The sequence below is a fragment of the Heptranchias perlo genome, unplaced genomic scaffold (genome assembly GCF_035084215.1).
Source record: "Heptranchias perlo isolate sHepPer1 unplaced genomic scaffold, sHepPer1.hap1 HAP1_SCAFFOLD_112, whole genome shotgun sequence".
Taxonomy (NCBI): Eukaryota; Metazoa; Chordata; class Chondrichthyes; order Hexanchiformes; family Hexanchidae; genus Heptranchias; species Heptranchias perlo.
The window spans coordinates 1,081,661-1,102,280 of NW_027138341.1; positions in this window are offsets into that span (position 1 = coordinate 1,081,661).

The following is a 20,620-nucleotide window of genomic DNA, read 5'->3' on the forward strand; positions in this document are numbered from 1 at the left end:
GAACAGATTTCAGCGAGCTGCAAGTTTTTTCTTTAATAGCGTAAGATTTTATCTTAAAATACAAGAACTTTTCGTGGTTTTTGTCAATTTTTGTTGGTTTTCATCTAATGAACTTATTTCAGTCAGCTCGATCTTTCTTCTTCAAAGCAAAAATATTTTATCTTCAAATACAAGAACTTTTGGTGGTTTTGTTGGTGTTCAGCAAATGAACAGATTTCAGCGAGCTGGAAGTTTTCTCCTTAATGGAGTAAGATTTTATCTTCAAATACAAGAACTTTTCGTGGTTTTGATGGTTTTCAGCAAATGAACATATTTCAGCGAGCTGGAAGTTTTTTCTTAATAGAGTAAGATTTTATCTTAAAATACAAGAACTTTTCGTGGTTCTTGTCAATTTTTGTTGGTTTTCATCGAATGAACTTATTTCAGTCAGCTAGATCTTTCTTCTTCAAAGCAAAAAGATTTTATCTTCAAATACAAGAACTTTTCGTGGTTTTGATGGTTTTCAGCAAATGAACATATTTCAGCGAGCTGGAAGTTTTTTCCTGAATAGAGCAAGATTTTATCTTAAAATACAAGAACTTTTCGTGGTTCTTGTCAATTTTTGTTGGTTTTCATCTAATGAACTTATTTCAGTCAGCTAGATCTTTCTTCTTCAAAGCAAAAAGATTTTATCTTCAAATACAAGAACTTTTCGTGGTTTTGATGGTTTTCAGCAAATGAACAGATTTCAGCGAGCTGGAAGTTTTTTCTTTAATAGCCGAAGATTTTATCTTAAAATACAGGAACTTTTCGTGGTTCTTGTCAATTTTTGTTGGTTTTCATCTAATGAACTTATTTCAGTCAGCTCGATCTTTCTTCTTCAAAGCAAAAAGATTTTATCTTCAAATACAAGAACTTTTCGTGGTTTTGATGGTTTTCAGCAAATGAACATATTTCAGCGAGCTGGAAGTTTTTTCCTCAATAGAGTAAGATTTTATCTTAAAATACAAGAACTTTTCGTGGTTTTGTCAATTTTTGTTGGTTTTCATCTAATGAACTTATTTCAGTCAGCTCGATCTTTCTTCTTCAAAGCAAAAAGATTTTATCTTCAAATACAAGAACTTTTCGTGGTTTTGATGGTTTTCAGCAAATGAACATATTTCAGCGAGCTGGAAGTTTTTTCCTTAATAGAGTAAGATTTTATCTTAAAATACAAGAACTTTTCGTGGTTCTTGTCAATTTTTGTTGGTTTTCATCTAATGAACTTATTTCAGTCAGCTAGATCTTTCTTCTTCAAAGCAAAAAGATTTTATCTTCAAATACAAGAACTTTTCGTGGTTTTGATGGTTTTCAGCAAATGAACATATTTCAGAGAGCTGGAAGTTTTTTCCTTAATAGAGTAAGATTTTATCTTAAAATACAAGAACTTTTCGTGGTTCTTGTCAATTTTTGTTGGTTTTCATCTAATGAACTTATTTCAGTCCGCTAGATCTTTCTTCTTCAAAGAAAAAAGATTTTATCTTCAAATACAAGAACTTTTCGTGGTTTTGTTGGTTTTCAGCAAATGAACATATTTCAGCGAGCTGGGAGTTTTTTCTTTAATAGCGTAAGATTTTATCTTAAAATACAAGAACTTTTCGTGGTTCTTGTCAATTTTTGTTGGTTTTCATCTAATGAACTTATTTCAGTCAGCTAGATCTTTCTTCTTCAAAGCAAAAAGATTTTATCTTCAAATACAAGAACTTTTCGTGGTTTTGATGGTTTTCAGCAAATGAACATATTTCAGCGAGCTGGAAGTTTTTTCCTTCATAGAGTAAGATTTTATCTTAAAATACAAGAACTTTTCGTGGTTCTTGTCAATTTTTGTTGGTTTTCATCTAATGAACTTATTTCAGTCAGCTAGATCTTTCTTCTTCAAAGCAAAAAGATTTTATCTTCAAATACAAGAACTTTTCGTGGTTTTGATGGTTTTCAGCAAATGAACAGATTTCAGCGAGCTGGAAGTTTTTTCTTTAATAGCCTAAGATTTATCTTAAAATGCAAGAACTTTTCGTGGTTCTTGTCAATTTTTGTTGGTTTTCATCTATTGAACTTATTTCAGTCAGCTAGATCTTTCTTCTTCAAAGCAAAAAGATTTTATCTTCAAATACAAGAACTTTTGGTGGTTTTGTTGGTGTTCAGCAAATGAACAGATTTCAGCGAGCTGGAAGTTTTTTCCTTAATAGAGTAAGATTTTATCATAAAATACAAGAACTTTTCGTGGTTCTTGTCAATTTTTGTTGGTTTTCATCTCATGAACTTATTTCAGTCAGCTAGATCTTTCTTCTTCAAAGCAAAAAGATTTTATCTTCAAATACAAGAACTTTTCGTGGTTTTGATGGTTTTCAGCAAATGAACATATTTCAGCGAGCTGGAAGTTTTTTCCTTAATAGAGTAAGATTTTATCTTAAAATACAAGAACTTTTCGTGGTTCTTGTCAATTTTTGTTGGTTTTCATCTAATGAACTTATTTCAGTCAGCCAGATCTTTCTTCTTCAAAGCAAAAAGATTTTATCTTCAAATTCAAGAACTTTTCGTGGTTTTGATGGTTTTCAGCAAATGAACATATTTCAGTGAGCTGCAAGTTTTTTCCTTAATAGAGTAAGATTTTATCTTAAAATACAAGAACTTTTCGTGGTTCTTGTCAATTTTTGTTGGTTTTCATCTAATGAACTTATTTCAGTCAGCTAGATCTTTCTTCTTCAAAGCAAAAAGATTTTATCTTCAAATACAAGAACTTTTCGTGGTTTTGTTGGTTTTCAGCAAATGAACATATTTCAGCGAGCTGGGACTTTTTTCTTTAATAGCGTAAGATTTTATCTTAAAATACAAGAACTTTTCGTGGTTCTTGTCAATTTTTGTTGGTTTTCATCTAATGAACTTATTTCAGTCAGCTAGATCTTTCTTCTTCAAAGCAAAAAGATTTTATCTTCAAATACAAGAACTTTTCGCTGTTTTGTTGTTTTTCAGCAAATGAACATATTTCAGCGAGCTGGGAGTTTTTTCTTTAACAGAGTAAGATTTTATCTTAAAATACAAGAACTTTTCGTGGTTCTTGTCAATTTTTGTTGGTTTTCATCTAATGAACTTATTTCAGTCAGCTAGATCTTTCTTCTTCAAAGCAAAAAGATTTTATCTTCAAATACAAGAACTTTTCGTGGTTTTGATGGTTTTCAGCAAATGAACATATTTCAGCGAGCTGGAAGTTTTTTCCTTAATAGAGTAAGATTTTATCTTAAAATACAAGAACTTTTCGTGGTTCTTGTCAATTTTTGTTGGTTTTCATCTGATGAACTTATTTCAGTCAGCTAGATCTTTCTTCTTCAAAGCAAAAAGATTTTATCTTCAAATACAAGAACTTTTCGTGGTTTTGATGGTTTTCAGCAAATGAACAGATTTCAGCGAGCTGCAAGTTTTTTCTTTAATAGCGTAAGATTTTATCTTAAAATACAAGAACTTTTCGTGGTTTTTGTCAATTTTTGTTGGTTTTCATCTAATGAACTTATTTCAGTCAGCTCGATCTTTCTTCTTCAAAGCAAAAATATTTTATCTTCAAATACAAGAACTTTTGGTGGTTTTGTTGGTGTTCAGCAAATGAACAGATTTCAGCGAGCTGGAAGTTTTCTCCTTAATGGAGTAAGATTTTATCTTCAAATACAAGAACTTTTCGTGGTTTTGATGGTTTTCAGCAAATGAACATATTTCAGCGAGCTGGAAGTTTTTTCTTAATAGAGTAAGATTTTATCTTAAAATACAAGAACTTTTCGTGGTTCTTGTCAATTTTTGTTGGTTTTCATCGAATGAACTTATTTCAGTCAGCTAGATCTTTCTTCTTCAAAGCAAAAAGATTTTATCTTCAAATACAAGAACTTTTCGTGGTTTTGATGGTTTTCAGCAAATGAACATATTTCAGCGAGCTGGAAGTTTTTTCCTGAATAGAGCAAGATTTTATCTTAAAATACAAGAACTTTTCGTGGTTCTTGTCAATTTTTGTTGGTTTTCATCTAATGAACTTATTTCAGTCAGCTAGATCTTTCTTCTTCAAAGCAAAAAGATTTTATCTTCAAATACAAGAACTTTTCGTGGTTTTGATGGTTTTCAGCAAATGAACAGATTTCAGCGAGCTGGAAGTTTTTTCTTTAATAGCCGAAGATTTTATCTTAAAATACAGGAACTTTTCGTGGTTCTTGTCAATTTTTGTTGGTTTTCATCTAATGAACTTATTTCAGTCAGCTCGATCTTTCTTCTTCAAAGCAAAAAGATTTTATCTTCAAATACAAGAACTTTTCGTGGTTTTGATGGTTTTCAGCAAATGAACATATTTCAGCGAGCTGGAAGTTTTTTCCTCAATAGAGTAAGATTTTATCTTAAAATACAAGAACTTTTCGTGGTTTTGTCAATTTTTGTTGGTTTTCATCTAATGAACTTATTTCAGTCAGCTCGATCTTTCTTCTTCAAAGCAAAAAGATTTTATCTTCAAATACAAGAACTTTTCGTGGTTTTGATGGTTTTCAGCAAATGAACATATTTCAGCGAGCTGGAAGTTTTTTCCTTAATAGAGTAAGATTTTATCTTAAAATACAAGAACTTTTCGTGGTTCTTGTCAATTTTTGTTGGTTTTCATCTAATGAACTTATTTCAGTCAGCTAGATCTTTCTTCTTCAAAGCAAAAAGATTTTATCTTCAAATACAAGAACTTTTCGTGGTTTTGATGGTTTTCAGCAAATGAACATATTTCAGAGAGCTGGAAGTTTTTTCCTTAATAGAGTAAGATTTTATCTTAAAATACAAGAACTTTTCGTGGTTCTTGTCAATTTTTGTTGGTTTTCATCTAATGAACTTATTTCAGTCCGCTAGATCTTTCTTCTTCAAAGAAAAAAGATTTTATCTTCAAATACAAGAACTTTTCGTGGTTTTGTTGGTTTTCAGCAAATGAACATATTTCAGCGAGCTGGGAGTTTTTTCTTTAATAGCGTAAGATTTTATCTTAAAATACAAGAACTTTTCGTGGTTCTTGTCAATTTTTGTTGGTTTTCATCTAATGAACTTATTTCAGTCAGCTAGATCTTTCTTCTTCAAAGCAAAAAGATTTTATCTTCAAATACAAGAACTTTTCGTGGTTTTGATGGTTTTCAGCAAATGAACATATTTCAGCGAGCTGGAAGTTTTTTCCTTCATAGAGTAAGATTTTATCTTAAAATACAAGAACTTTTCGTGGTTCTTGTCAATTTTTGTTGGTTTTCATCTAATGAACTTATTTCAGTCAGCTAGATCTTTCTTCTTCAAAGCAAAAAGATTTTATCTTCAAATACAAGAACTTTTCGTGGTTTTGATGGTTTTCAGCAAATGAACAGATTTCAGCGAGCTGGAAGTTTTTTCTTTAATAGCCTAAGATTTATCTTAAAATGCAAGAACTTTTCGTGGTTCTTGTCAATTTTTGTTGGTTTTCATCTAATGAACTTATTTCAGTCAGCTAGATCTTTCTTCTTCAAAGCAAAAAGATTTTATCTTCAAATACAAGAACTTTTGGTGGTTTTGTTGGTGTTCAGCAAATGAACAGATTTCAGCGAGCTGGAAGTTTTTTCCTTAATAGAGTAAGATTTTATCATAAAATACAAGAACTTTTCGTGGTTCTTGTCAATTTTTGTTGGTTTTCATCTCATGAACTTATTTCAGTCAGCTAGATCTTTCTTCTTCAAAGCAAAAAGATTTTATCTTCAAATACAAGAACTTTTCGTGGTTTTGATGGTTTTCAGCAAATGAACAGATTTCAGCGAGCTGGAAGTTTTTTCCTTAATAGAGTAAGATTTTATCTTAAAATACAAGAACTTTTCGTGGCTCTTGTCAATTTTTGTTGGTTTTCATCTAATGAACTTATTTCAGTCAGCTAGATCTTTCTTCTTCAAAGAAAAAAGATTTTATCTTCAAATACAAGAACTTTTCGTGGTTTTGTTGGTTTTCAGCAAATGAACATATTTCAGCGAGCTGGGAGTTTTTTCTTTAATAGCGTAAGATTTTATCTTAAAATACAAGAACTTTTCGTGGTTCTTGTCAATTTTTGTTGGTTTTCATCTGATGAACTTATTTCAGTCAGCTCGATCTTTCTTCTTCAAAGCAAAAAGATTTTATCTTCAAATTCAAGAACTTTTCGTGGTTTTGATGGTTTTCAGCAAATGAACATATTTCAGCGAGCTGGAAGTTTTTTCCTTAATAGAGTAAGATTTTATGTTAAAATACAAGAACTTTTCGTGGTTCTTGTCAATTTTTGTTGGTTTTCATCTAATGAACTTATTTCAGTCAGCTAGATCTTTCTTCTTCAAAGCAAAAAGATTTTATCTTCAAATTCAAGAACTTTTCGTGGTTTTGATGTTTTTCAGCAAATGAACATATTTCAGCGAGCTGCAAGTTTTTTCCTTAATAGAGTAAGATTTTATCTTAAAATACAAGAACTTTTCGTGGTTCTTGTCAATTTTTGTTGGTTTTCATCCAATGAACTTATTTCAGTCAGCGAGATCTCTCTTCTTCAAAGAAAAAAGATTTTATCTTCAAATACAAGAACTTTTCGTGGTTTTGTTGGTTTTCAGCAAATGAACATATTTCAGCGAGCTGGGACTTTTTTCTTCAATAGCGTAAGATTTTATCTTAAAATACAAGAACTTTTCGTGGTTCTTGTCAATTTTTGTTGGTTTTCATCTAATGAACTTATTTCAGTCAGCTAGATCTTTCTTCTTCAAAGCAAAAAGATTTTATCTTCAAATACAAGAACTTTTGGTGGTTTTGTTGGTGTTCAGCAAATGAACAGATTTCAGCGAGCTGGAAGTTTTTTCCTTTATGGAGTAAGATTTTATCTTCAAATACAAGAACTTTTCGTGGTTTTGATGGTTTTCAGCAAATGAACATATTTCAGCGAGCTGGAAGTTTTTTCCTTAATAGAGTAAGATTTTATCTTAAAATACAAGAACTTTTCGTGGTTCTTGTCAATTTTTGTTGGTTTTCATCTAATGAACTTATTTCAGTCAGCTAGATCTTTCTTCTTCAAAGCAAAAAGATTTTATCTTCAAATACAAGAACTTTTCGTGGTTTTGATGGTTTTCAGCAAATGAACATATTTCAGAGAGCTGGAAGTTTTTTCCTCAATAGAGTAAGATTTTATCTTAAAATACAAGAACTTTTCGTGGTTCTTGTCAATTTTTGTTGGTTTTCATCTAATGAACTTATTTCAGTCCGCTAGATCTTTCTTCTTCAAAGAAAAAAGATTTTATCTTCAAATACAAGAACTTTTCGTGGTTTTGTTGGTTTTCAGCAAATGAACATATTTCAGCGAGCTGGGAGTTTTTTCTTTAATAGCGTAAGATTTTATCTTAAAATACAAGAACTTTTCGTGGTTCTTGTCAATTTTTGTTGGTTTTCATCTAATGAACTTATTTCAGTCAGCTAGATCTTTCTTCTTCAAAGCAAAAAGATTTTATCTTCAAATACAAGAACTTTTCGTGGTTTTGATGGTTTTCAGCAAATGAACATATTTCAGCGAGCTGGAAGTTTTTTCCTTCATAGAGTAAGATTTTATCTTAAAATACAAGAACTTTTCGTGGTTCTTGTCAATTTTTGTTGGTTTTCATCTGATGAACTCATTTCAGTCAGCTAGATCTTTCTTCTTCAAAGCAAAAAGATTTTATCTTCAAATACAAGAACTTTTCGTGGTTTTGATGGTTTTCAGCAAATGAACAGATTTCAGCGAGCTGGAAGTTTTTTCTTTAATAGCCTAAGATTTATCTTAAAATACAAGAACTTTTCGTGGTTCTTGTCAATTTTTGTTGGTTTTCATCTAATGAACTAATTTCAGTCAGCTAGATCTTTCTTCTTCAAAGCAAAAAGATTTTATCTTCAAATACAAGAACTTTTGGTGGTTTTGTTGGTGTTCAGCAAATGAACAGATTTCAGCGAGCTGGAAGTTTTTTCCTTAATAGAGTAAGATTTTATCTTAAAATACAAGAACTTTTCGTGGTTCTTGTCAATTTTTGTTGGTTTTCATCTAATGAACTTATTTCAGTCAGCTAGATCTTTCTTCTTCAAAGCAAAAAGATTTTATCTTCAAATACAAGAACTTTTCGTGGTTTTGATGGTTTTCAGCAAATGAACATATTTCAGCGAGCTGGAAGTTTTTTCCTTAATAGAGTAAGATTTTATCATAAAATACAAGAACTTTTCGTGGTTCTTGTCAATTTTTGTTGGTTTTCATCTCATGAACTTATTTCAGTCAGCTAGATCTTTCTTCTTCAAAGCAAAAAGATTTTATCTTCAAATACAAGAACTTTTCGTGGTTTTGATGGTTTTCAGCAAAAGAACAGATTTCAGCGAGCTGGAAGTTTTTTCCTTAATAGAGTAAGATTTTATCTTAAAATACAAGAACTTTTCGTGGCTCTTGTCAATTTTTGTTGGTTTTCATCTAATGAACTTATTTCAGTCAGCTAGATCTTTCTTCTTCAAAGCAAAAAGATTTTATCTTCAAATTCAAGAACTTTTCGTGGTTTTGATGGTTTTCAGCAATTGAACAGATTTCAGCGAGCTGGAAGTTTTTTCCTTAATAGAGTAAGATTTTATCTTAAAATACAAGAACTTTTCGTGGTTCTTGTCAATTTTTGTTGGTTTTCATCCAATGAACTTATTTCAGTCAGCTAGATCTTTCTTCTTCAAAGAAAAAAGATTTTATCTTCAAATACAAGAACTTTTCGTGGTTTTGATGGTTTTCAGCAAATGAACATATTTCAGCGAGCTGGAAGTTTTTTGCTTAATAGAGTAAGATTTTATCATAAAATACAAGAACTTTTCGTGGTTCTTGTCAATTTTTATTGGTTTTCATCTCATGAACTTATTTCAGTCAGCTAGATCTTTCTTCTTCAAAGCAAAAAGATTTTATCTTCAAATACAAGAACTTTTCGTGGTTTTGATGGTTTTCAGCAAATGAACAGATTTCAGCGAGCTGGAAGTTTTTTCCTTAATAGAGTAAGATTTTATCTTAAAATACAAGAACTTTTCGTGGCTCTTGTCAATTTTTGTTGGTTTTCATCTAATGAACTTATTTCAGTCAGCTAGATCTTTCTTCTTCAAAGAAAAAAGATTTTATCTTCAAATACAAGAACTTTTCGTGGCTTTGTTGGTTTTCAGCAAATGAACATATTTCAGCGAGCTGAGAGTTTTTTCTTTAATAGCGTAAGATTTTATCTTAAAATACAAGAACTTTTCGTGGTTCTTGTCAATTTTTGTTAGTTTTCATCTAATGAACTTATTTCAGTCAGCTAGATCTTTCTTCTTCAAAGCAAAAAGATTTTATCTTCAAATACAAGAACTTTTCGTGGTTTTGATGGTTTTCAGCAAATGAACAAATTTCAGCGAGCTGGAAGTTTTTTCCTTAATAGAGTAAGATTTTATCTTAAAATACAAGAACTTTTCGTGGCTTTGTTGGTTTTCAGCAAATGAACATATTTCAGCGAGCTGAGAGTTTTTTCTTTAATAGCGTAAGATTTTATCTTAAAATACAAGAACTTTTCGTGGTTCTTGTCAATTTTTGTTAGTTTTCATCTAATGAACTTATTTCAGTCAGCTAGATCTTTCTTCTTCAAAGCAAAAAGATTTTATCTTCAAATACAAGAACTTTTCGTGGTTTTGATGGTTTTCAGCAAATGAACATATTTCAGCGAGCTGGAAGTTTTTTCCTTAATAGAGTAAGATTTTATCTTAAAATACAAGAACTTTTCTTGGTTCTTGTCAATTTTTGTTGGTTTTCATCTAATGAACTTATTTCAGTCAGCTAGATCTTTCTTCTTCAAAGCAAAAAGATTTTATCTTCAAATACAAGAACTTTTCGTGGTTTTGATGGTTTTCAGCAAATGAACAAATTTCAGCGAGCTGGAAGTTTTTTCCTTAATAGAGTAAGATTTTATCTTAAAATACAAGAACTTTTCGTGGCTCTTGTCAATTTTTGTTGGTTTTCATCTAATGAACTTATTTCAGTCAGCTAGATCTTTCTTCTTCAAAGAAAAAAGATTTTATCTTCAAATACAAGAACTTTTCGTGGCTTTGTTGGTTTTCAGCAAATGAACATATTTCAGCGAGCTGGGAGTTTTTTCTTTAATAGCGTAAGATTTTATCTTAAAATACAAGAACTTTTCGTGGTTCTTGTCAATTTTTGTTGGTTTTCATCTAATGAACTTATTTCAGTCAGCTAGATCTTTCTTCTTCAAAGCAAAAAGATTTTATCTTCAAATACAAGAACTTTTCGTGGTTTTGATGGTTTTCAGCAAATGAACAAATTTCAGCGAGCTGGAAGTTTTTTACTTAATAGAGTAAGATTTTATCTTAAAATACAAGAACTTTTCGTGGTTCTTGTCAATTTTTGTTGGTTTTCATCTAATGAACTTATTTCAGTCAGCTAGATCTTTCTTCAAAGAAAAAAGATTTTATCTTCAAATACAAGAACTTTTCGTGGCTTTGTTGGTTTTCAGCAAATGAACATATTTCAGCGAGCTGGGAGTTTTTTCTTTAATAGCGTAAGATTTTATCTTAAAATACAAGAACTTTTCGTGGTTCTTGTCAATTTTTGTTGGTTTTCATCTAATGAACTTATTTCAGTCAGCTAGATCTTTCTTCTTCAAAGCAAAAAGATTTTATCTTCAAATACAAGAACTTTTCGTGGTTTTGATGGTTTTCAGCAAATGAACATATTTCAGCGAGCTGGAAGTTTTTTCCTTAATAGAGTAAGATTTTATCTTAAAATACAAGAACTTTTCGTGGTTCTTGTCAATTTTTGTTGGTTTTCATCTAATGAACTTATTTCAGTCAGCTAGATCTTTCTTCTTCAAAGCAAAAAGATTTTATCTTCAAATACAAGAACTTTTCGTGGTTTTGATGGTTTTCAGCAAATGAACATATTTCAGCGAGCTGGAAGTTTTTTCCTTAATAGAGTAAGATTTTATCATAAAATACAAGAACTTTTCGTGGTTCTTGTCAATTTTTATTGGTTTTCATCTCATGAACTTATTTCAGTCAGCTAGATCTTTCTTCTTCAAAGCAAAAAGATTTTATCTTCAAATACAAGAACTTTTCGTGGTTTTGATGGTTTTCAGCAAATGAACAGATTTCAGCGAGCTGGAAGTTTTTTCCTTAATAGAGTAAGATTTTATCTTAAAATACAAGAACTTTTCGTGGCTCTTGTCAATTTTTGTTGGTTTTCATCTAATGAACTTATTTCAGTCAGCTAGATCTTTCTTCTTCAAAGAAAAAAGATTTTATCTTCAAATACAAGAACTTTTCGTGGCTTTGTTGGTTTTCAGCAAATGAACATATTTCAGCGAGCTGAGAGTTTTTTCTTTAATAGCGTAAGATTTTATCTTAAAATACAAGAACTTTTCGTGGTTCTTGTCAATTTTTGTTAGTTTTCATCTAATGAACTTATTTCAGTCAGCTAGATCTTTCTTCTTCAAAGCAAAAAGATTTTATCTTCAAATACAAGAACTTTTCGTGGTTTTGATGGTTTTCAGCAAATGAACAAATTTCAGCGAGCTGGAAGTTTTTTCCTTAATAGAGTAAGATTTTATCTTAAAATACAAGAACTTTTCGTGGCTTTGTTGGTTTTCAGCAAATGAACATATTTCAGCGAGCTGAGAGTTTTTTCTTTAATAGCGTAAGATTTTATCTTAAAATACAAGAACTTTTCGTGGTTCTTGTCAATTTTTGTTAGTTTTCATCTAATGAACTTATTTCAGTCAGCTAGATCTTTCTTCTTCAAAGCAAAAAGATTTTATCTTCAAATACAAGAACTTTTCGTGGTTTTGATGGTTTTCAGCAAATGAACATATTTCAGCGAGCTGGAAGTTTTTTCCTTAATAGAGTAAGATTTTATCTTAAAATACAAGAACTTTTCTTGGTTCTTGTCAATTTTTGTTGGTTTTCATCTAATGAACTTATTTCAGTCAGCTAGATCTTTCTTCTTCAAAGCAAAAAGATTTTATCTTCAAATACAAGAACTTTTCGTGGTTTTGATGGTTTTCAGCAAATGAACAAATTTCAGCGAGCTGGAAGTTTTTTCCTTAATAGAGTAAGATTTTATCTTAAAATACAAGAACTTTTCGTGGCTCTTGTCAATTTTTGTTGGTTTTCATCTAATGAACTTATTTCAGTCAGCTAGATCTTTCTTCTTCAAAGAAAAAAGATTTTATCTTCAAATACAAGAACTTTTCGTGGCTTTGTTGGTTTTCAGCAAATGAACATATTTCAGCGAGCTGGGAGTTTTTTCTTTAATAGCGTAAGATTTTATCTTAAAATACAAGAACTTTTCGTGGTTCTTGTCAATTTTTGTTGGTTTTCATCTAATGAACTTATTTCAGTCAGCTAGATCTTTCTTCTTCAAAGCAAAAAGATTTTATCTTCAAATACAAGAACTTTTCGTGGTTTTGATGGTTTTCAGCAAATGAACAAATTTCAGCGAGCTGGAAGTTTTTTACTTAATAGAGTAAGATTTTATCTTAAAATACAAGAACTTTTCGTGGTTCTTGTCAATTTTTGTTGGTTTTCATCTAATGAACTTATTTCAGTCAGCTAGATCTTTCTTCAAAGAAAAAAGATTTTATCTTCAAATACAAGAACTTTTCGTGGCTTTGTTGGTTTTCAGCAAATGAACATATTTCAGCGAGCTGGGAGTTTTTTCTTTAATAGCGTAAGATTTTATCTTAAAATACAAGAACTTTTCGTGGTTCTTGTCAATTTTTGTTGGTTTTCATCTAATGAACTTATTTCAGTCAGCTAGATCTTTCTTCTTCAAAGCAAAAAGATTTTATCTTCAAATACAAGAACTTTTCGTGGTTTTGATGGTTTTCAGCAAATGAACATATTTCAGCGAGCTGGAAGTTTTTTCCTTAATAGAGTAAGATTTTATCTTAAAATACAAGAACTTTTCGTGGTTCTTGTCAATTTTTGTTGGTTTTCATCTAATGAACTTATTTCAGTCAGCTAGATCTTTCTTCTTCAAAGCAAAAAGATTTTATCTTCAAATACAAGAACTTTTCGTGGTTTTGATGGTTTTCAGCAAATGAACATATTTCAGCGAGCTGGAAGTTTTTTCCTTAATAGAGTAAGATTTTATCTTAAAATACAAGAACTTTTCGTGGTTCTTGTCAATTTTTGTTGGTTTTCATCTAATGAACTTATTTCAGTCAGCTAGATCTTTCTTCTTCAAAGCAAAAAGATTTTATCTTCAAATTCAAGAACTTTTCGTGGTTTTGATGGTTTTCAGCAATTGAACAGATTTCAGCGAGCTGGAAGTTTTTTCCTTAATAGAGTAAGATTTTATCTTAAAATACAAGAACTTTTCGTGGTTCTTGTCAATTTTTGTTGGTTTTCATCCAATGAACTTATTTCAGTCAGCTAGATCTTTCTTCTTCAAAGAAAAAAGATTTTATCTTCAAATACAAGAACTTTTCGTGGTTTTGTTGGTTTTCAGCAAATGAACATATTTCAGCGAGCTGGGACTTTTTTCTTTAATAGCGTAAGATTTTATCTTAAAATACAAGAACTTTTCGTGGTTCTTGTCAATTTTTGTTGGTTTTCATCTAATGAACTTATTTCAGTCAGCTAGATCTTTCTTCTTCAAAGCAAAAAGATTTTATCTTCAAATACAAGAACTTTTGGTGGTTTTGTTGGTGTTCAGCAAGTGAACAGATTTCAGCGAGCTGGAAGTTTTTTCCTTCAAAGAGTAAGATTTTATCTTAAAATACAAGAACTTTTCGTGGTTCTTGTCAATTTTTGTTGATTTTCATCTAATGAACTTATTTCAGTCAGCTAGATCTTTCTTCTTCAAAGCAAAAAGATTTTATCTTCAAATACAAGAACTTTTCGTGGTTTTGATGGTTTTCAGCAAATGAACATATTTCAGCGAGCTGGAAGTTTTTTGCTTAATAGAGTAAGATTTTATCATAAAATACAAGAACTTTTCGTGGTTCTTGTCAATTTTTATTGGTTTTCATCTCATGAACTTATTTCAGTCAGCTAGATCTTTCTTCTTCAAAGCAAAAAGATTTTATCTTCAAATACAAGAACTTTTCGTGGTTTTGATGGTTTTCAGCAAATGAACAGATTTCAGCGAGCTGGAAGTTTTTTCCTTAATAGAGTAAGATTTTATCTTAAAATACAAGAACTTTTCGTGGCTCTTGTCAATTTTTGTTGGTTTTCATCTAATGAACTTATTTCAGTCAGCTAGATCTTTCTTCTTCAAAGAAAAAAGATTTTATCTTCAAATACAAGAACTTTTCGTGGCTTTGTTGGTTTTCAGCAAATGAACATATTTCAGCGAGCTGAGAGTTTTTTCTTTAATAGCGTAAGATTTTATCTTAAAATACAAGAACTTTTCGTGGTTCTTGTCAATTTTTGTTAGTTTTCATCTAATGAACTTATTTCAGTCAGCTAGATCTTTCTTCTTCAAAGCAAAAAGATTTTATCTTCAAATACAAGAACTTTTCGTGGTTTTGATGGTTTTCAGCAAATGAACATATTTCAGCGAGCTGGAAGTTTTTTCCTTAATAGAGTAAGATTTTATCTTAAAATACAAGAACTTTTCGTGGTTCTTGTCAATTTTTGTTGGTTTTCATCTAATGAACTTATTTCAGTCAGCTAGATCTTTCTTCTTCAAAGCAAAAAGATTTTATCTTCAAATACAAGAACTTTTCGTGGTTTTGATGGTTTTCAGCAAATGAACAAATTTCAGCGAGCTGGAAGTTTTTTCCTTAATAGAGTAAGATTTTATCTTAAAATACAAGAACTTTTCGTGGTTCTTGTCAATTTTTGTTGGTTTTCATCTAATGAACTTATTTCAGTCAGCTAGATCTTTCTTCTTCAAAGCAAAAAGATTTTATCTTCAAATTCAAGAACTTTTCGTGGTTTTGATGGTTTTCAGCAATTGAACAGATTTCAGCGAGCTGGAAGTTTTTTCCTTAATAGAGTAAGATTTTATCTTAAAATACAAGAACTTTTCGTGGTTCTTGTCAATTTTTGTTGGTTTTCATCCAATGAACTTATTTCAGTCAGCTAGATCTTTCTTCTTCAAAGAAAAAAGATTTTATCTTCAAATACAAGAACTTTTCGTGGTTTTGTTGGTTTTCAGCAAATGAACATATTTCAGCGAGCTGGGACTTTTTTCTTTAATAGCGTAAGATTTTATCTTAAAATACAAGAACTTTTCGTGGTTCTTGTCAATTTTTGTTGGTTTTCATCTAATGAACTTATTTCAGTCAGCTAGATCTTTCTTCTTCAAAGCAAAAAGATTTTATCTTCAAATACAAGAACTTTTGGTGGTTTTGTTGGTGTTCAGCAAGTGAACAGATTTCAGCGAGCTGGAAGTTTTTTCCTTCAAAGAGTAAGATTTTATCTTAAAATACAAGAACTTTTCGTGGTTCTTGTCAATTTTTGTTGATTTTCATCTAATGAACTTATTTCAGTCAGCTAGATCTTTCTTCTTCAAAGCAAAAAGATTTTATCTTCAAATACAAGAACTTTTCGTGGTTTTGATGGTTTTCAGCAAATGAACATATTTCAGCGAGCTGGAAGTTTTTTGCTTAATAGAGTAAGATTTTATCATAAAATACAAGAACTTTTCGTGGTTCTTGTCAATTTTTATTGGTTTTCATCTCATGAACTTATTTCAGTCAGCTAGATCTTTCTTCTTCAAAGCAAAAAGATTTTATCTTCAAATACAAGAACTTTTCGTGGTTTTGATGGTTTTCAGCAAATGAACAGATTTCAGCGAGCTGGAAGTTTTTTCCTTAATAGAGTAAGATTTTATCTTAAAATACAAGAACTTTTCGTGGCTCTTGTCAATTTTTGTTGGTTTTCATCTAATGAACTTATTTCAGTCAGCTAGATCTTTCTTCTTCAAAGAAAAAAGATTTTATCTTCAAATACAAGAACTTTTCGTGGCTTTGTTGGTTTTCAGCAAATGAACATATTTCAGCGAGCTGAGAGTTTTTTCTTTAATAGCGTAAGATTTTATCTTAAAATACAAGAACTTTTCGTGGTTCTTGTCAATTTTTGTTAGTTTTCATCTAATGAACTTATTTCAGTCAGCTAGATCTTTCTTCTTCAAAGCAAAAAGATTTTATCTTCAAATACAAGAACTTTTCGTGGTTTTGATGGTTTTCAGCAAATGAACATATTTCAGCGAGCTGGAAGTTTTTTCCTTAATAGAGTAAGATTTTATCTTAAAATACAAGAACTTTTCTTGGTTCTTGTCAATTTTTGTTGGTTTTCATCTAATGAACTTATTTCAGTCAGCTAGATCTTTCTTCTTCAAAGCAAAAAGATTTTATCTTCAAATACAAGAACTTTTCGTGGTTTTGATGGTTTTCAGCAAATGAACAAATTTCAGCGAGCTGGAAGTTTTTTCCTTAATAGAGTAAGATTTTATCTTAAAATACAAGAACTTTTCGTGGTTCTTGTCAATTTTTGTTGGTTTTCATCTAATGAACTTATTTCAGTCAGCTAGATCTTTCTTCTTCAAAGCAAAAAGATTTTATCTTCAAATACAAGAACTTTTCGTGGTTTTGATGGTTTTCAGCAAATGAACAGATTTCAGCGAGCTGGAAGTTTTTTCCTTAATAGAGTAAGATTTTATCTTAAAATACAAGAACTTTTCGTGGCTCTTGTCAATTTTTGTTGGTTTTCATCTAATGAACTTATTTCAGTCAGCTAGATCTTTCTTCTTCAAAGAAAAAAGATTTTATCTTCAAATACAAGAACTTTTCGTGGCTTTGTTGGTTTTCAGCAAATGAACATATTTCAGCGAGCTGGGAGTTTTTTCTTTAATAGCGTAAGATTTTATCTTAAAATACAAGAACTTTTCGTGGTTCTTGTCAATTTTTGTTGGTTTTCATCTAATGAACTTATTTCAGTCCGCTAGATCTTTCTTCTTCAAAGAAAAAAGATTTTATCTTCAAATACAAGAACTTTTCGTGGTTTTGTTGGTTTTCAGCAAATGAACATATTTCAGCGAGCTGGGAGTTTTTTCTTTAATAGCGTAAGATTTTATCTTAAAATACAAGAACTTTTCGTGGTTCTTGTCAATTTTTGTTGGTTTTCATCTAATGAACTTATTTCAGTCAGCTAGATCTTTCTTCTTCAAAGCAAAAAGATTTTATCTTCAAATACAAGAACTTTTCGTGGTTTTGATGGTTTTCAGCAAATGAACATATTTCAGCGAGCTGGAAGTTTTTTCCTTCATAGAGTAAGATTTTATCTTAAAATACAAGAACTTTTCGTGGTTCTTGTCAATTTTTGTTGGTTTTCATCTGATGAACTCATTTCAGTCAGCTAGATCTTTCTTCTTCAAAGCAAAAAGATTTTATCTTCAAATACAAGAACTTTTCGTGGTTTTGATGGTTTTCAGCAAATGAACAGATTTCAGCGAGCTGGAAGTTTTTTCTTTAATAGCCTAAGATTTATCTTAAAATACAAGAACTTTTCGTGGTTCTTGTCAATTTTTGTTGGTTTTCATCTAATGAACTAATTTCAGTCAGCTAGATCTTTCTTCTTCAAAGCAAAAAGATTTTATCTTCAAATACAAGAACTTTTGGTGGTTTTGTTGGTGTTCAGCAAATGAACAGATTTCAGCGAGCTGGAAGTTTTTTCCTTAATAGAGTAAGATTTTATCTTAAAATACAAGAACTTTTCGTGGTTCTTGTCAATTTTTGTTGGTTTTCATCTAATGAACTTATTTCAGTCAGCTAGATCTTTCTTCTTCAAAGCAAAATGATTTTATCTTCAAATACAAGAACTTTTCGTGGTTTTGATGGTTTTCAGCAAATGAACATATTTCAGCGAGCTGGAAGTTTTTTCCTTAATAGAGTAAGATTTTATCATAAAATACAAGAACTTTTCGTGGTTCTTGTCAATTTTTGTTGGTTTTCATCTGATGAACTTATTTCAGTCAGCTAGATCTTTCTTCTTCAAAGCAAAAAGATTTTATCTTCAAATACAAGAACTTTTCGTGGTTTTGATGGTTTTCAGCAAATGAACATATTTCAGCGAGGTGGAAGTTTTTTCCTTAATAGAGTAAGATTTTATCTTTAAAATACAAGAACTTTTCGTGGTTCTTGTCAATTTTTGTTGGTTTTCATCTAATGAACTTATTTCAGTCAGCTAGATCTTTCTTCTTCAAAGCAAAAAGATTTTATCTTCAAATACAAGAACTTTTCGTGGTTTTGATGGTTTTCAGCAAATGAACATATTTCAGCGAGCTGGAAGTTTTTTCCTTAATAGAGTAAGATTTTATCTTAAAATACAAGAACTTTTCGTGGTTCTTGTCAATTTTTGTTGGTTTTCATCTAATGAACTTATTTCAGTCAGCCAGATCTTTCTTCTTCAAAGCAAAAAGATTTTATCTTCAAATTCAAGAACTTTTCGTGGTTTTGATGGTTTTCAGCAAATGAACATATTTCAGTGAGCTGCAAGTTTTTTCCTTAATAGAGTAAGATTTTATCTTAAAATACAAGAACTTTTCGTGGTTCTTGTCAATTTTTGTTGGTTTTCATCTAATGAACTTATTTCAGTCAGCTAGATCTTTCTTCTTCAAAGCAAAAAGATTTTATCTTCAAATACAAGAACTTTTCGTGGTTTTGTTGGTTTTCAGCAAATGAACATATTTCAGCGAGCTGGGACTTTTTTCTTTAATAGCGTAAGATTTTATCTTAAAATACAAGAACTTTTCGTGGTTCTTGTCAATTTTTGTTGGTTTTCATCTAATGAACTTATTTCAGTCAGCTAGATCTTTCTTCTTCAAAGCAAAAAGATTTTATCTTCAAATACAAGAACTTTTCGCTGTTTTGTTGTTTTTCAGCAAATGAACATATTTCAGCGAGCTGGGAGTTTTTTCTTTAACAGAGTAAGATTTTATCTTAAAATACAAGAACTTTTCGTGGTTCTTGTCAATTTTTGTTGGTTTTCATCTAATGAACTTATTTCAGTCAGCTAGATCTTTCTTCTTCAAAGCAAAAAGATTTTATCTTCAAATACAAGAACTTTTCGTGGTTTTGATGGTTTTCAGCAAATGAACATATTTCAGCGAGCTGGAAGTTTTTTCCTTAATAGAGTAAGATTTTATCTTAAAATACAAGAACTTTTCGTGGTTCTTGTCAATTTTTGTTGGTTTTCATCTGATGAACTTATTTCAGTCAGCTAGATCTTTCTTCTTCAAAGCAAAAAGATTTTATCTTCAAATACAAGAACTTTTCGTGGTTTTGATGGTTTTCAGCAAATGAACAGATTTCAGCGAGCTGCAAGTTTTTTCTTTAATAGCGTAAGATTTTATCTTAAAATACAAGAACTTTTCGTGGTTTTTGTCAATTTTTGTTGGTTTTCATCTAATGAACTTATTTCAGTCAGCTCGATCTTTCTTCTTCAAAGCAAAAATATTTTATCTTCAAAAACAAGAACTTTTGGTGGTTTTGTTGGTGTTCAGCAAATGAACAGATTTCAGCGAGCTGGAAGTTTTCTCCTTAATGGAGTAAGATTTTATCTTCAAATACAAGAACTTTTCGTGGTTTTGATGGTTTTCAGCAAATGAACATATTTCAGCGAGCTGGAAGTTTTTTCTTAATAGAGTAAGATTTTATCTTAAAATACAAGAACTTTTCGTGGTTCTTGTCAATTTTTGTTGGTTTTCATCGAATGAACTTATTTCAGTCAGCTAGATCTTTCTTCTTCAAAGCAAAAAGATTTTATCTTCAAATACAAGAACTTTTCGTGGTTTTGATGGTTTTCAGCAAATGAACATATTTCAGCGAGCTGGAAGTTTTTTCCTTCATAGAGTAAGATTTTATCTTAAAATACAAGAACTTTTCGTGGTTCTTGTCAATTTTTGTTGGTTTTCATCTGATGAACTCATTTCAGTCAGCTAGATCTTTCTTCTTCAAAGCAAAAAGATTTTATCTTCAAATACAAGAACTTTTCGTGGTTTTGATGGTTTTCAGCAAATGAACAGATTTCAGCGAGCTGGAAGTTTTTTCTTTAATAGCCTAAGATTTATCTTAAAATACAAGAACTTTTCGTGGTTCTTGTCAATTTTTGTTGGTTTTCATCTAATGAACTAATTTCAGTCAGCTAGATCTTTCTTCTTCAAAGCAAAAAGATTTTATCTTCAAATACAAGAACTTTTGGTGGTTTTGTTGGTGTTCAGCAAATGAACAGATTTCAGCGAGCTGGAAGTTTTTTCCTTAATAGAGTAAGATTTTATCTTAAAATACAAGAACTTTTCGTGGTTCTTGTCAATTTTTGTTGGTTTTCATCTAATGAACTTATTTCAGTCAGCTAGATCTTTCTTCTTCAAAGCAAAATGATTTTATCTTCAAATACAAGAACTTTTCGTGGTTTTGATGGTTTTCAGCAAATGAACATATTTCAGCGAGCTGGAAGTTTTTTCCTTAATAGAGTAAGATTTTATCATAAAATACAAGAACTTTTCGTGGTTCTTGTCAATTTTTGTTGGTTTTCATCTCATGAACTTATTTCAGTCAGCTAGATCTTTCTTCTTCAAAGCAAAAAGATTTTATCTTCAAATACAAGA